We start from the raw sequence: 6,000 nt of genomic DNA, 5'->3' as shown, positions 1-6,000 counted from the left end.
ACCATTCTTAACCCCTGTCCTTCTCTCTTAAATCACTTTGAGATGTCAGAGAGTGACCGAGAGAAGCATTTGGACCTTAGTGATGAAGGTGAAGGCAATCCCATAATGCACTGTGACAAGCTCAGTCAAACAAAATCATCTAAAATGGTGGACAGAGGTGAGGAAAATGTTAATTATAAATATATTGACAAACTAACTACTACTATTTCATTCACAACTTGAAGCATTCATGACTTAAAAATATATATTAAATGTACTGTATATATATTGAAAATTATATAATATAATAAAAAATTATACAAAATTTTGATATTCACAATGAAAAATATATAATAAATGTGTTGAATATATAGTCAATTAAATTTAAATTATTTAATATAATATAATTTTAGGAAATATTATTTAATATTTATTCACAACTTAAAAATATAGATTTAATTTTTTGAATATAATACAAATATACAATATAATATACACATATTGTGCAAAGTCATTTATTTAATTTTATTCACAAACTAAAAAATATAGATTAAATCCACTGAATATATTAAAAATTAAATATATTAATATTATTATACAAATATTAATTTATTTAAAACGTAAAGATATAGATTAAATATAATAAAAATATAGAATAACATTTCAGAAAATGATTTAATTAAAACATATTCACAACTTAAAAATATAATTTAAAATACAATATATAATAAAATTATACAAAGTAATTTATTACATTTTATTCACAAACTACATTTTATTCTCAAACTAAAAAAATAGATGAAATGTGTTGAATATATAAGAAATGTAATTTTATATATATATATATATACAACTTAAAACATAGATTAAATCTATTTAATATAATAAAAATATATAGTAATGTTTTAATAAATAAGGAATATATTTTATATTAATTAACATAATAAATAATTTATTAAAATGTATTCACAAGTTTAATAAAAAATATTAAATATATTTTACAGTTGGAGAAAAGAAATAATTAAAATATATTCACAACTTAAAAATATAGAGTAAATGTATTAAATGTAATAAAAATAAAAAAATATATTACACAATTTGAAAAAATACATAATTAAAATACATTCGCAACTTAAAAATATAAAGTAAATCATTAAATGTAATATAAAATATAATATATAGTTTGAGATAATAAATAATTAAAATATATTCACGACTAAACAAATTAGATTAAATGTACTGGATGCAATCAAAAAATTATAATACATAATAAAATTTTAGTAAAATTCGAATTGAATAAATTTGTAGAATATAATTAATATAATTATATAGATTTTTTCAAAATAAAAATATAGATTAAATGTATTGAATTTTAGAAAATAATTTTAGAAAATAATTAAAATATATTCACTACTTAAAAATCTAGATTAACTAACAATATTATGTATGTAATAAAATATAATATTATATACTGTACTATATCTATGTAAAATGTCTCTCTTGCACTTCAAATACGGAGTGCACAGAGTTGCTAAAATAATTAAAATCAATCATTTAAGAGGTTTCAGTTGTCTATATAGTCAATGTAGACAGCAAGGCAGCTCAGTAAGCTTTTCCATGGTGCTGAGAAATGAGGTGAATGGAGTTTAAGCAAATATAGTCTGATCTGGTTTGCCTGCAGCGTTATCCCAGCACCCTAAACCCCGTCCCATGACCTCATGACCCCCATGACCCTCAGCTTTTCCACCAACCAGCAGGAACAGACGTCCAGAAAGAGCAAACACAGTTCAGTTCTGGACAAACGTCTGTGGATGTAAAGTGCTGACCTTCACCTCCATCACTGCACACTGTGGAGACATTACATCATGATGACCAGCACAGAAGGCCATTACAAAGTTTTCAGGGCTTAAGTACAAAAAGAAAGAACTTGTAGGAACATTGCGGTCTGTTCGCTTACAAACTTGGCAAAGAAGGTCAAACGGAGCTGATTTTTCTGGCCACCGTTGCTTCTTTGGCTTCAAACTCCATCCTGAAAAGTTTACTGCATTCCTCAAGCAGTAGGTGTGCTTTTGTATCTTGACAAGTGTGATGGTGAATCGCTGCTTTGAAGCCTGAAACCCCAGAGCTGAACCCGGCTGACGCTTGAGCTCTGGCTGGCTGGCTATGAATAATATATGTTTTTTTTTTTTTTTTAACCAGAAACTTTAGATCTGGACATATCTTTTTATTTTATTTTATTTTATTTTATTTTATTTTATTTTATTTTATTTTTGTAAATTAATGAAGCATTTTTTTTTCTCTTTTTTCTTATTTTATATTTTATTTTACTTTTTTTCATTTGCATTTTGTGTATAACATCTATCGTCTTGTTTTTAGGTCTACCTATCAATAATAAATAAATTATAAATAATAAATAATACATACCTAAATAAATGCATGATAAATCTAATATTTTTTTCTCCTCTTCATTTTCATTTTCATTTTCATTTTCATTTTTTTCTCTTTTTTTTCTTATTTTTATTTTATTTTACTTTTTTTCATTTGCATTTTGTATCTATCATCTATGTTTTTTTTAATTCTTCTTTTATTTATTTGTTCTCTTGTTGGGTTTCTATTCATTTTATTTTTTATTTTTTTATTTTATCTGTCTATCTTTGTTTTTTATTTTGTATTTCTTAATTAATTAATTTATTTATTTATTATATTTTATTTTTGTGTTTAGGTCTGCCTTTTTTATTTTTTTTTATTTCCCTGAATAACATTTTATTTATTTATGTATGTTTTATTTTTTATTTAGTATTTTTTTTTTGTATTACTGTTATGTTTTTAGGTCTGCCTATAAACAAATAATATTTTTAAGTTCTTTTGTATTATTTATTTTTTCTCTTATTGGTTTTCTCTTATTTTATTTTATTTTATTTTATTTTATTTTATTTTATTTTATTTTATTTTATTTTATTTTATTTTATTTTATTTTATTTTATTTTATTTTATTTTATTTTATTTTCCTGCATGAAATTTAATGTTTCAAATTTCTTTTTGTAGGCTTGTATTTATTCATTTATTTATTCATTTATTTATTTATTTATTTATTTATTTATTTATTTATTTATTTATTTATTTATTCATTTATTTTTCATTACTGGTATATTGTTTTTAGGTCTGCCCATTAATAAATAAATTTTTTAAAAATACTTTTTTAATATTATTTTTTTCTTTTGTATTTATTTATTCTTTTAATTACTGTTATTTTGTTTTTATGTCTGTCAATATCAATAAATAATATATATATATTTTAAATTTTATTATTTATTTTTTTCTTTTATTGGATTTCTATTATATCTTTCTTTTTTTTTAAATTGTATTTATGTTTTAATTTAATTACTGTTAATTTTATCCACATGTAAAGGTGCTTGTATAAATATTTGAGCAAACAAGCTTCTTCAGAATTGACCCAAAGGCAAAAGCATTGCAAAACGTTTCATAAGATATACATTTTCACATTTATTTATTTATTTGCCAATTTATTTATGGCTCGTTAAAGTCTGTGCTGATGCAATATCAATATCTTCCTTCTTTCCCCCCTAAAACAGCCCTAAAATGTTCACTAGGCAGAAGAAACGGACAGACAGACGGACTCCTAGAAAACAAGACCCTGATTCTACAACAGCATAAGGTTAGCATACATAAACAAAAACTAATTAATAAAATAAAACAGAATAACATTTAACCAGACTCAGGAAAGTAAATATTAAAGAGTCTGCCATGTTTGTTTGTTTGTTTGTTTGTGCCGGCGGACGAACCCACCCTGCAGTTTGCAGACGTCTTGGTAAACGCTTCATGCAAATTGTGTGTAACTTGTCAGAGGCTAACAGCGCTGAATATTTTATGAAGGGTCGCGAGAAATCTTTGCGAGAGCAATAAGACAGAATAATTCAGTGCTTTGACTGCAGTGACATGAGATGAGACGACTTTTGACTACTTTTGAGTTTGACTTTGAGAGCTTTAAACAGACAGGGTCCAAAAGTTTGAAACCACTAGTTAGAATTTTTTAACATTTAATAGATAATTTTCCACTCCTATATAAATTATATATCAGATCCCTATTACATATTTTATTTATTTATTGCTGTTTAAATTTAGTCCTACTGTATGAAAAGCAACTTTGAATGAATAAATAGAGTCTTATTATAATTTAAAGCAACACATTTGACTTCATTGGTTTGTTGTTAGTGAGTTACGGTCATTAAAGAAACACATAAAGAGCAAAGCTAATTTATCAGAGCTGTTTGTTTGCTCATCATGAGCCAGACGCGATCGATTCGAGTAAGTGTGGTATTTATCTACAATAGGTTGTTTTTCTCTGTCCTTGAGGAGAGACGGCAGCTTCGCTTTATCTTATGATGAACCACAAATCTGGAATAACCTTTAAACAGCTCAGGTTTCTGAAATTCAGGGTTTTGTGACTTTTCAGTGCAAGTCTGAGTCTCAGCTGTTTTATAGTCTAGCAGAAAAAAATAGTAAATCTTCACATATTGAGGGATTAATTGTTCCTGTACACAATTTTTTTTTTATTTTAGTAAGCAAACCATAATTTACTTTATCTAGTTGATTTGTCTGCTGTATTTGAATTGACAACATTAAATTATTTAAGGTTTTATGTAAAATACACATAATATATATATGTGTGTGTGTGTGTTTGTTTTTGTGACATATCAGGACACAAATTTGTGTAATAACATGGGTATGACATAGGTATTACAAGGAGAGGGTGACTTATGAGGACATTGCCCATGTCCCCACTTTTCAAAAGGCTTATAAATCATACAGAATACGTTTTTTTGAGAATGTAAAGATATGCACAGTCTCCTGTGAGGGCTAGGTTTAGGTGTAGGGAAGGTGTAGGGTGATAGCAAATATCGTTTGTACAGTATAAAACCCATTACGTCTATGGAATGTCCCCACAATTCACAAAAACAAACATGTGTGTGTGTGTGTGTGTGTGTGTGTGTGTGTGTGTGTGTGTGTGTGTGTGTGTGACCCCCACATGGTGTTCAGGTCACAGGATTATTGAACTGATTGTATATATATATATATATATATATATATATATATATATATATATATATATATATTTCACCAGTTTTAACTTAAAAACTTAAGTTTAGCAGCTGCCTTAAAGTTTTAAGTTAAATCAACTTAATTCATTTCAACTCCCAAGTTAAATCAACTAATTTTATTTTATTTTATTTGAGTTCAAATGGCTTGTAGTTTTAAGCTGATTTAACTTAAAATTTTAAGGCAGCTGCTGAACTTAGGTTTCTTAAATTGAATCTGGTGAATCTTTTTACAGTGTACGGTTTATTTTGTGTCTGTACACTGTAAAAATATATATTTTTGATTTTAGTAAACTAAACATAATTTACTTTGTACATCTAGTTCTAGATTTGTGTGTGCGTATATATACACATATATATATATATATATATATATATATATATATATATATATATACAACATATAACAAAAAGAAAAGAAAAGAAATACATAATTTAAATAAAAAAATAAAAGAATAAAAATAATGCAAAAAAATAAACAAAATATTTTTATATAATATACAATTATATATAAATTATACATTATATTATAAATTATATATTATTAATTATAAAATTAGTTAAGATTAATGCACCCATGCATAAAACTAAATAAATTAAAAATACAACTAAAAATTATAAATGATAAATTGTACAATTAGTTGAGATTTATTTTTTGTTTTATCTTGGGGTTTATTTGTGTCTGTAAAAATATATATATGTGTGTGTGTGTGTGTGTGTGTGTGTGTGTGTGTGTGTGTGTGTGTGTGTGTGTGTGTGTGTGTGTGTGTGTGTGTGTGTGTGTGTGTGTGTGTGTCTGCACTGTAAAAAATAAAAAATACCTATGCAAATAAATGAATAAATACATAAAATTAAAAAATACAATTTTATATAAATTATATGGACATAAAAAATTATATATTAT

Source organism: Garra rufa, chromosome 4 (assembly GCF_049309525.1).
Source record: "Garra rufa chromosome 4, GarRuf1.0, whole genome shotgun sequence".
In the NCBI taxonomy this organism is placed as follows: Eukaryota; Metazoa; Chordata; class Actinopteri; order Cypriniformes; family Cyprinidae; genus Garra; species Garra rufa.
Note: the sequence above shows the minus strand (reverse complement) of the source record.